The 12,366-nt window shown below is 40.5% G+C and overlaps 1 protein-coding gene and 1 non-coding gene across 11 annotated transcripts in view; both read right to left on the reverse strand.

Annotated features, from left to right (window-relative positions):
- The window catches only part of UTRN (utrophin), a 517,905-nt gene that overhangs the window by 419,347 nt on the left and 86,192 nt on the right, over positions 1-12,366 (reverse strand). The window lies entirely within an intron of this gene.
- On the reverse strand, positions 9,173-9,279 carry LOC112064648 (U6 spliceosomal RNA). The gene has a single exon (XR_002891582.1). It is a non-coding gene; the product is annotated as a U6 spliceosomal RNA (small nuclear RNA).

Raw genomic sequence — 12,366 nt, forward strand, 5'->3', positions numbered from 1 at the left:
GACTATAATCGTGACTCTGGGTCATCACCTAGATAAAAATATATGTACACTGAAGAAACAGGGAGGAATGACTAATCACTGAATTAGCATTGGAGACACCAGTGATAACATTCCGAAGCCAACAACTCCAGTGAGTTAAAAGGCAATACGGGGGCTGCCCTGGTGGCGCAGTGGTTGGGAGTCTGCCTGCCGATGCAGGGGACACGGGTTCGTGCCCCGGTCCGGGAACATCCCACATGCCGCGGAGCGGCTGGGCCCGTGAGCCATGGCCGCTGAGCCTGCGCGTCCGGAGCCTGTGCTCCACAACAGGAGAGGCCACAACAGTGAGAGGCCCGCGTACCGCAAAAAAAAAAAAAAAAAAAAAAAAAAAAAGGCAATACGGTTTGGCTACCCTCCTTAGAACTACTTCAATTTAGTTCTCTGTGTGTCAGGATCCATACAAACTCCTTGAGACAGATGAAGACCCGGAGAATAACAAACCATGCAAACATGAGTGCTGCCATTCGATTTGGCTAAGCAGAAAAGTGCCCAGATAGCCCCAAAAAGCAATGCAACCTCAAGGAACTCAAGGATAAAAGAAAAAGAATCTCCTGCTCATCAAGATTGGACACTTGCAAAAGTCTAGACAACCTTAGGGGCCAGAATGAACATTCCTGCAAACAGAGCTGCCAGCTTGTTGACTACACCCCGTCATCTGGAGAATCACGGGGCTGGGACTCTACTCCTCTTTCCCTCCTCTTCACGTTTATTACTTACCTCCTTCTTCTGCCTGCCTCGCGTTTTGAACATCCAAACCTTGCTACATCCTGCCTCCCTGAATATTCTTTTCCACCACCCTTCCCTGGACCTGTCGTAGCCTAGGTTACCATTTTGGAATTCTCAGCCATAAAGCCCACCTGGCTGCATGGGTCCTGGTCGCCCTGAGGCAATCCAAACACCATTTGAGTCTGTCTCTTTTTACCATTTCTCTTCTGAAGTGTCTGGATGCATCTTTTCTTTCTCTTCTTAAAACTTCCTGTATAACGACTATAATATACTTTTAAAGATTTCAACATAGGAAGTATGATGTTACATTTGTGTTAAAGTCAGAGGTTTCAAATATTTTTTACTCGTGAACCTCTAAAAGAATTTCCAGGCACATTTTTAAGTTGACAACTAATATTTATAGTAAATTTATTTTTTATTAATTAATTTATTATTAATTAATTTATTTATATTTGGCTGCATTGGGTCTTTGTTGCTGCACCCAGGCTTTCTCTAGTTGCGGCGAGTGGGGGCTACTCTTCGTTGCGGTGTGCGGGCTTCTCTTTGCAGTGGCTTCTCTTGTGGAGCACAGCCTCTAGACGCATGGGCTTCAGTAGTTGTAGCACGTAGGCTCAGTAGTTGTTGCTCGCAGGCTCTAGAGCGCAGGCTCAGTAGTTGTGGCACACAGGCTTAGCTGCTCTGCAGCATGTGGGATCTTCCCAGACCAGGGCTCGAACCTGTATCCCCTGCATTGGCAGGCAGATTCTTAACCACTGTGCCACTAGGGAAGCCCTATAGTAAATTTAAATACTTAAAAAGATGTAATTCCCAGCACATTGTTAAGGAGCTGCATATCTAGATCATTCGATTAATAGAAAATGTCTCCTCTATTCCCTAATTGGCAAAACTAGTCCTCACTGTCAAACTAATCAGCTAAATTAGACATAATTTCTGACATGGGAAGTCTGACTTTAGTTTTCTATTTAAAAACCGAGTTCAGATTTTAAATATTCCATAATAAAGAAACTACAATTTAAAAAACTAAAATAAAATAAAAACCATGTTCAGGGAATTCCCTGGCGGTCCAGTGGTTAGGAGGTTAGGGCTCGGTGCTTTCACTGCCAGGGCCCAGGTTCAGTCCCTAGTCGGGAAACTAAGATCCTGCAAGCAGCAAGGTACAGCCAAATAAATAAATTAATTAAAATTTTAAAAATTAAAAAAAATTAAAACCACATTCATATGTACTCCAGGGCAAATCTCACTTTAGAATTCTCATTCTAAGGTAGGTGGGTAGATAGATAGATGGATGGATGGACGGACGGATGGAAGGGGGACGCAAAGCCTTGCCCCAGATGTAGTAAGGCACTGACTATTTTAATAATTCTTGGGCTTCCCTGGTGGTGCAGTGGTTGAGAGTCCGCCTGCCGATGCAGGGGACAAGGGTTCGTGCCCCGGTCCGGGAAGATCCCACATGCCGCAGAGCGGCTGGGCCCGTGAGCCATGGCCACTGAGCCTGCGCGTCCGGAGCCTGTGCTCCGCAACGGGAGAGGTCACAACAGTGAGAGGCCCGCGTACCGAAGGAAAAAAAAAATTCTTATGGAAGTGTTCTTTGCTTTACATTTTGAAACTGCCCCCCTGTTTGATGCCTCAAAGTAATGCAGCACAGTAAGATTTGGGGAGGGTGAGAGGTGTGTCTTTCTCTTGTAAACTGCAGGAGGGGAATCCTGAAAGGAAAGATGGGAAAGCAGAAGGCGGGTACCTAAGATGCCTCCTCAAGTTGCTTAAACAACCTGGAAAAGCTGGCCACAAGGGAACACACATATTCCAGTGTGCAAACCACTCTAGGGGCTCAGAGTTGTCCCAACCCAAGAAAACACTCCAGAGATGGTGAGCTGTAATTTAATTAGAAAGGCTAAACTCCAGAGGTGGCCACTACAAAGGCATCAATTATCTGTGCCGCCATTAACACCAGAGCCTTTGCTAATTAATTTAATGAATGTGAGAAATGTGCTTTTACTGTGGCTTGAGAACTGGCATAATTAGAAGATTAGAAACAATCTCCCACTGGTGAATTTAGCATTATTCAATGCATGTGAATTGGCCAAAATATTTTATAGACATGTCCCAGCATCGATTAAACAATAAAATCTAGCAAGTCTAGGAGGGTAGATCCCTTAAGGCCCTGTTCAGCCATTAGCGGGGAGGATTCTAGTTACCCGATGCTGTCTATAAGTCTAACTAAATCTTTTCTCTAAAACAGCATTGTCCAATAGAAATATACATAATTTTAAATTTTCTAGTAGCCCCATTAAAATAAGAGGTAAAAATAATTTTAGTAATATGTGTTAGTTAACCCAATATATCAAAATATTACCATTTCAACATATACTCAATTTATTTTAAACTATTGATATCTTACATTCTTTTTTTCTTACTGTCTTTGAAATCCAGTGTGTATTTCACATTTATAGCACATCTTAGCTTGGACTAGTCACAGCAGCCTTCACACTGCATTGTACAGCTCTAGAATATTGCTGCATTTCCTGCAACTAAAACCTTCATGTCCTTCAAAAGGACAGAGAGCCTTGGCTTTCCAAGCTCATGAAACAGGCTGCATGAAATTTTTTTTGAGCCTGCTTGCTAATAATGATTGTTTAATGAATGCTAATATGCACAGCAGGTTTGGTCCAAAAGTTGTCTTCATTATAACCCTGATAGGACAATGGATACCCTTCACACCCCACTTTTAAGCACTGGAGGCTAATATTACTGAGCAAAACTATAGCAAAAATTAATGGTTGTGCATAACCAAATTGGTTTTGTCCATTTTATAAGACTTTCAGCCCAATACATAGACAATAATAGGAAATATTTCTAAGTCTTTCTTATATTCATCATTTAAAGTTTTACATTTCCTACTCTTTTAATGAAAATTAGTTGTTCATCTATTTTGTAGAAAACACTGTGCAAAGAAACAGATGGTGACATTTACTAAGCATCAGACCAACTATATTGGTCCCAAAAGAGATCCAAGTGCTGCCTTCACCAAGTGCTGCCTTCAAAAGGCTATCAAGGGGAGGTGTGTGAAGAGTTTTGGGAGAAGGGTGTGAGACGAGTACATAAATAACAGATGGACAACTATAGCTAATATATTAGGTACAGATACATTTATAAATTCAGAGGAAAAATGTTTCTTCTTGATGGAAGTGAAGAGGAGATCAGAGAAGAATTCAAGGAATAAATTGCATTTGAATTAGGCCTTGAATTGATATGTTAAAGGCATATAAAAATCGTTAAAAGGGGCATTTATGGAAGAGAACAGCTGAAGCTAAGTCCTAAAGGCATGAAGAGAACAGGACAGGCAGACAAAAATGTGAGTCGTTTCTCTGGCTGGATGGCTTTAGACCAGAGTTGCAATGCCACTGAATTTTGGAAATAGACTGCAGCTAGACTGTGGAGGATTTTGAATATCAAGCTGAGGGTTTAAACAAGCAAAGCAATGTTGGCCACTGACTTTTACTGAGCAAAGGAGTGACACAATCAGAAGTGTCCCGTAGTTGAGTTTAACATGAAAACTAGATTTAGTAGGAAAGGAGGCTGGGAGAACGGAAGCTAGTTTGAGGTATATTATAATCTCCCATACTAGATATCTGAAAGCCTGAAGTAGTGGAGTGGCAATGAGATTAGAAAAAAAGGGATGAATGCAAGAAGTACAGAGTTTTAGAGGTAAGGTTGCCAGGACTTGACTACCAAATTATTGCAAGGGTAATGAAAGAGAAAGAGAGTCAAAAAAATTCCCAGGCTTTTAGGTTAACTTGAAGGGTGATAGTGCTTCTCTACTTTAAAAAAAAAAAAAAAAACCATAAGAACAGCACAGGAAGAGAAATGGATTAGGAAAGGAAGTTCTCCTTTGCACCTAATGAATTAGAGATTAGCAGGATATTTGGGTGAAGATACCAAGCAGGACTAGAGCAAGTGACAGGACTTCACCTAGAGGAGACCACCCCAGAAGCTCAAGTTTTCAGAAGAAAGACATATTCCACAGCGTTAAAGCAAGCTACCGGAGGATCTGGGGGAAAATGAGGCCTGAAAAAAGATAAGTGAACTTAACCCCTAAGACCCAGATGGCATGCGATGTTGTGAGGGAACAGGGAAGCCGGCTGGGATTACAAGTTTCCTGGGACAATATAACTACACCGATATTAACATACTTTTAAATTATATAACCATTGACCCAGAAATTCTGGAAATTTATCTTAAGGAAATCTAGATACACAAACATTTAGATATCTTTAAAAGGATGCTCTTCAAAGCACACTTCATAATTGAAAAAAATTGTTAATCTAAATGTCCATCCTTGGGGGTTATTTAGAAATATATTTTCATACATAAATACAACCATCAAAAATGATACTAGAGGAGGGCTCCCCTGGTGGCGCAGTGGTTGCGCGTCCGCCTGCCGATGCGGGGGAGCCGGGTTCGCGCCCCGGTCTGGGAGGATCCCACATGCCGCGGAGCGGCTGGGCCGGTGAGCTATGGCCGCTGAGCCTGCGCGTCCGGAGCCTGTGCTCCGCAACGGGAGAGGCCACAACAGAGGGAGGCCCGCATACCACAAAAAAAAAAAAAAAAAAAAAAAATGATACTAGAGAAGAAAATAAAGACATGGATTTTTCATAATATATTAAGGAATAAAAATGCAGCTCATCAAAGAGTACACACGGTGCTTCATTTATACAATGTATACATATATGGCCAGAAAGGTAAGAGCCAAAATATTAGCACTGTTTATTTCTCAGAAGGTCCGGAGAGATTCTTATATTCTATTTTTATTAGCTATATTTGCTAATTTCTGAAATGAGTGTATAACACTCTGTACCATTCTTTTCTTTAAAGCACCCATCCTGCAAAAGTTGTATTTTTCTCCACTTTAATGTGGACAAGTAGGAAGGTTAGAGAATTTGGCAGCGATAAAAATAAACTGAGCTGAGAGGAGGTCTGTCTGCCTGTCTTGTCTGCCTCGGAGCGGGATGGTGAGAATAGGAGACTTCCATGTATCTGTAATTACATGCAGACAGGAAGGATCTAGGAGGGAGGGAGAGATGTTAGATGCCAACACTGAGTACCCAAGAAGGGCTCCCTTACGGAGCCAAACCCCAGAGGATGAGTGAGAGAAATGTATCAGGATCCATACTCCAAAATTAGATGCAGTTAAGCGCACGTATTTCTAAAAATGAAACTCTCCAGGTTAAGTTGCTTTTACTTATATCTGTCTTTCCAGTGAATTTTCCACTTCAGCCTGAAGAGATAATTGGCTATATGTAAAATAACTGTGCCTAAGTCGGCCCATCTCTCCCCGTCTTCTAGTCCATTCACTATGGAAACACTGGTGAAGAGGGAGTTGCATCACTTAAAATACACCTTTTGCAATAAAGTATTCCTAGGCAAAATGATCAGCACACTGATCAGTTATTAAGATGAGAAGACAAAAGAGAAGATTAATGCAAAACGTAAAGTTATTGACAGATTACACAAGCTACCTAGACTTTCTCAAAACCTCATATTTTACTGGCTTTCAGAAAAAGAACACACATCTGGGAGAAAAATGAGGAGTATTTGTCCTTTGTTCATGTACTTTAATGAAATACCATGCCGTATAAATGCAATTTTTAAATAAGAAAAATAGAGTATTTCAGAAGTAGTTTTTAAAACTTTTTTTCTATTTTAGAATGTTTTAACATTGAGCCACAACAAGTTAAAACCAAGATGTAAGATACTTTAAAAAAAATGAAGTCATTTTAATAAATTTTCAAAATTGCAAGTCCATTAAAATGCAATCCTTTGCCCAAGATATTTATAATAAGCAGGAAGAACATGACAGAAAGGAACACTATGTTTCCCCTTAAAAACTCAGGGGTAGGACTTCCCTGGTGGCGCTGTGGTTAGGAATCCGCCTGCCAATGCAGGGGACACGGGTTCAATCCCTGGTCCAGGAAGATCCCACATGCCGCGGAGCAACTGAGTCCGTGTACCACAACTACTGAGCCTGCGCTCTAGAGTCCGCGAGCCACAACTACTGAGCCCACATGCCACAACTACTGAAGCCCGCGCACCTAGAGCCCACGCTCTGCAACAAGAGAAGCCACCACGGTAAGAAGCTCACACACTGCAACAAAGACTAGCCCCCACTTGCCACAACTAGAAAAAGCCCATGCGCAGCAACGAAGACCCAATGCAGCCAAAAATAAACAAATAAAAAGTAAATTTATTAAAAAAAAAAAAAAACAACTCAGGGGTAAAGATTTTTCCCATGAAACTCACAGTTAAGAAATCAGCCCATGGGGACTTCCCTGGTGTCACAGTGGCTAAGAATCCACCTGCCAATTCAGAAGACACGGGTTCAAGCCCTAGTCCGGGAAGATTCCACATGCCGTGGAGCAACTAAGCCTGTGCACCACAACTACTGGGCCTGCGCTCTAGAGCCCGCGAGCCACAACTACTGAGCCCGTGTGCCACAACTACTGAAGCCCGCGTGCCTAGAGCCTGTGCTCCGCAACAAGAGAGGCCACTGAGATGAGAAGCCCAGGCACTGCAACGAAGAGTAGCCCCCACTCCCTGCAACTAGAGAAAGCCCGCGTGTAGCAACAAAGACTCAACACAGCCAAAAATAAATTAATTAATTTAAAAAAAAGAAGAAATCAGCCCATGAAGCACAGCACTCTTTGCTTAAAAGTGTACAAACTGAAAGTTAATGAGTAAAATAATTTAAATATAGCCTTATATTGAAAAATGCATACTCCCTCATTTTCAACTTACATAACTATATAAAAAGTTCACAAGAGTTATTAATAATTTTTATTGAAAAGCTTATTCAGGTAGGGTTGGATAAGGGAGATAAAAGATGAAGTCCACAGTATGAACAAAGATGCAAGAAAACACTCCCCCAGCACACTAATGTTATCCTCTATGATCATTTATCCTCTAAGTCACTTTTTTTTTTTAAATTTTTGGCCACACTGTGCAGGATGTGGGATCTTAGCTCCCCGACCAGGGATCAAACTCGCGGCCCCTGCATTAGAAGCGCGGAGACTTAACCATTGGACCGCCTGGAAAGTCCCTATGTCACTGTTGAAAATTAGGATCCTGCCTCAAATCAGCACTATCTTTATTTAAGTCTCTACTGTGGGTCTGATATTTACTTGCCTTTTTTTGAAAATTTGTAAATTCAATCTATACTATTTCTGGGAATAGCAAAACTTGGTAATTCTTTTCCATATGTAATAGATCTTCCTTTCCTTCATCTTAAATGTACCTCATTAAAGCATCAAAAAGTCTAGATTAATTACACTTAGTTGAAGATTAATTAATTTATTAATTAATTTAGTTGAAGATTAGAAGAACAACTCTTGTTTGCTCTTCTGAAACAAATGATTTTAGAGCCAGAAAGTATTCAAGAGATTGAATTAAATATCAGCTTCTTGGGCTTCCCTCGTGGCGCAGTGGTTGAGAGTCCGCCTGCCGACGCAGGGGACACGGGTTCGTGCCCCGGTCCTGGAAGATCCCACGTGCCGCGGAGCGGCTGGGCCCGTGAGCCATGGCCGCTGAGCCTGCGCGTCCGGAGCCTGTGCTCCGCAACGGGAGAGGCCACAGCAGTGAGAGGCCTGCGTACCGCAAAAAAAAAAAAAAAAAAAAGCACACGCAATAATATGCCCCAAAGAATTGAAAGCAGGATCTTGAAGAAACATCTGCACACCCATATTCATAGCAGTATTATTCACAATAGCTAAAAAGTGGAAGCAACCCCAGTGTCCACCTATGGATGAATGGACAAACAAAATATGGCATATACTGACAATAGAATAATATTAGCCTTTTAAAAAGGAAGAAACTTCTGATACATTGTACAACATGGATAAACCTTGAGGACATTTTGCCAAATGAAATAAGCCAGTCACAAAGAGAAATACTGCATGATTTCATTTATATGAGATGCCTACAGTAGTCAGATTTATAAAGACAGAAAGTAGAATGGTGGTTTCCAGAAACTGGGGGGAGACTTTCCATTCTGCAAGATAAAATGAGTTATGAGGAGGATGGTGGTCACAGTTACACAACAATGTAAACATACTTAATACCACTGTTTACTTAGAAATGGTTACGATCGTAAATGGTTATATGTAGTGCACCACAAAAAAAAAAATTAGGGAAAAAAAGCACGTGCAATAAACATTTTTCGTTTCCATTTCAACCTGATTTTCAAAGAAGAAATATTTAGAATGTCTCAAATCATACATTCCCCAATAAGACAAATGAGGAAATTTCACTTGGTTCCAATTTCATCTTTTTTTTTAACATCTTTATTGGAGTATAATTGCTCTCCAATGGTGTGTTAGTTTCTGCTTTATAACAAAGTGAATCAGCTATACATATAAAAAATATGGAATGCTTCATGAATTTGTGTGCCATCCTTGCACAGGGGCCATGCTAATCTTCTCTGTATCATTCCAATTTTAGTATATGTGCTGCCAAAGTGAGCACACAATTTCATCTTTCAAAACTCATATTTTTAATATATTCCTTTGGAATATAAAGTCAGATATTCTGAATTCTAGAATCAGAATTGTTTTCACTATGACCATGCCTCTAGTTATCTCACTCCAGAGGAAAGCATTTGTTCAAACTCATTGTGGTAGATACTGCTGTTTACCTACTCAGTCATCCTTTTTCCCTTTCTTGCTTACAAATCTAACCTCATTTTTTTTTTTTCCCCTTGAAGCAAGATAGCCAGTTATAATACTCACGTCCTCTTGAAACTAAGGATAACCATTTGGCCCAGTTGGGGTCGATGGTGAGCCAAAAGCCATGTGCATAACTCACTTTGGGATCAGATCCTCTAGCCTGAGTCAAGCCTGCAGCCCTGGTCAACAACTTGACTGCAACCTCATGAGAGGCCCTTGGCCAGAATCACCTAGCAAAGCCACTCTCAAATTCCTGACCCAGAAAACCTCATGAGACAGTAAATATTTGTTGTTTTAAGCTGCTAAAGCTTGGGGTAATTTGTTATACAGCAATGGATAACTAATACAGATCTGATGCTAAGCTGCAGAGTAATCTGTTATGCAGCAAGAGATAAATAACACAGCATGTATCCAACCGTCAATCTGACACCTGCACTGAGATATCTCACAGACTCATTTCAAACTTAACATATCTGAATCTGAACTGTTGGTCTTCTCTCAAATCAATTCTGTCTCCAGTCTTTCTTAACTCAGTACACAACACCTTAAACCACCTTCTTGTTCATGCCAGGACCCTGAAACCAATCCTTGACATTCCACAATCTATCTAATACCACAATCTATCACCAATTTCTGTTGGTCCCAAATTCCTAAATATACTTTAACTCCGCCCACAACTCTTCATCTCCCAGTCATCCCCCAGTCTGAGCTACTGTTATCTCCTGCTTGGAATCCACTAACCTAATGCCAATAACCTGACACCATCTCCTAATGTCTGTTCTTGTTACTTTTCAATCCACTTTCTAAATGCTGGCCAGCTTGACAATGAACTCTGGAACAATTAAATTAACACGGTATACAAAGCTCTGAATCATCTGACCCCTACCTATGCCAAGTCTAATCTTGCAATGCTCTCCCCTCCTCTCAGTAGCTCCAGCCACACTGGCCTTTGTGTTACTCAGATGCACCCAGCCCTTTCCTGCCCCAGGATATTTGCTCATACTGCTCTGCCTGCTTACAGCCCATTGTCAACCTGCTTAACTCCTATGGCTATTTCAGATCTAATTTTAAACATCTTTTCTTCTGGACCTTCCCAGTCTCTCAAAGTACCCTGTTTTCTTTTCCTTTGCACCCTATACCTATCTCAATTTGATTACCTATTGATTTGTGTTAAGTCCATGAGGGCAAGAAAAGACTACTTTGATTGCCATAGTATATGCAGCTCCCAATACACGTTGTCAATTTTAAAAATTATTGAATGTATTTAATATGTTCATTAAGTCCCAACAAACTGTATATTGACTATAATTCAATCTAGACTTATAAATTGTCCACCTCAGTAAAAGAACATGATTCTATTACATCTATGGCCTTTTCACCCATCTGCAAAATTTTAAAACCACGTTCACGGAGATAACCCAGATCTTCTTTCTCATTTCCTCTTTTCCACGTGTCTAAAGATCATTTTATTATGAGCAGAGAGTGAAAATGTGACTTCTAGAAACATTAAAAAGAAGAAGAGCTAGAATTAAAATAGTCCCTAAAGGCAGACAAGAAAAGCAATTCTAAAGCCCATTAGAAAATTAAATTGACCCCTGATTCATCTAAATAAGAACATTTTATCCCGGTGTTTAGAGTTTTGATGAACAATCATTTCCCTTTCCAAAGCCTGGCTGATTTGTAAAGGCAGGAGGATAATGACTGCACAAGATTATTTTTTGATGAAGAAATCAGAGACCTGCTGATGGGAGAACCAAGAAATACTAATAAGGGCAAGCTGGAGCACAGCGTAAAGCAACCATAGCCACTTACTCTCTTCTAGTAAATATTATACTACACTGACTTGCAACCGGAGAAGGAGTAGGTCTGGAAGCAGACAGCGTGGGTTCTGAGGTCAAGCCACACACAGGGAGCAGCCCCACAATAATGTCGGCAGCAGCTAACCAGAAAAGAAACTGTGCAGGGCCCGCACGGTGGAAAGAAATAGAAACCACACATGAGTCTTTCCCGCTACATTCATACACACAGACCGTCAGCCCAGCACCAAGACGAAATTCCAAGATCGCATGGGTTTATGTACAAACACATAATTGTGCCAAACTTTGATAAACGGCACATATTTTAACTTAATAGATTTATGTGAATACATACTGGTAAACTACAATCTCAATTATACATATAAATACATGTTATATTACACACATGCACACAGAAATTATGGTAAGTTTTTCACTTCACTAAAAGTGCAATTTTAATAAAAGAATTTAACCAAAGACACCTATGGCAGTTGTACACATAATTCTTTAATGTATAAATTACCAGAACTCACTGTTTATTTTTTTTCTAAATAAGAATATAAATAATATAAATATTTAGGACACAATTATTATAGAAATTTTCAAATCAAAAGAGTAACCATATATAATGTATTCATATATATATAAATAAGATTTTAGTATTAATACTCATGTTAAACATACAATTTTTTAAAAGGCTGCTACCCCTTGTGTGGCACGAAAAAAAAGTCATGCCATAAAGCTGCCATGCAGAAGGTGGCAACTGTCAGAGACAAGCCTGTGCTCTAGAACAGAAAAGAGGTGCCGCACACAGCACCCAGGCAGGAACTAGGGAACAAGAATACCAGGTTTTTTTTCTTCCTCTCCTTTTTTTTTTTAACATCTTTATTGGAGTATAATTGCTTTACAATGTTGTGTTAGTTTCTGCTGTATAACAAAGTGAATCAGCTATATGCATACATATATCCCCATATTCCCTCCCTCTTGCGACTCCCTCCTTCCCACCCTCCCTACCCCACCCCTCTAGGTGGTCACAAAGCCCTGAGCTGATCTCCCTGTGCTATGCGGCTACTTCCCACTAGCTATCTATT

The sequence above is a fragment of the Physeter macrocephalus genome, chromosome 10 (assembly GCF_002837175.3).
Source record: "Physeter macrocephalus isolate SW-GA chromosome 10, ASM283717v5, whole genome shotgun sequence".
Lineage (NCBI taxonomy): Eukaryota > Metazoa > Chordata > Mammalia > Artiodactyla > Physeteridae > Physeter > Physeter macrocephalus.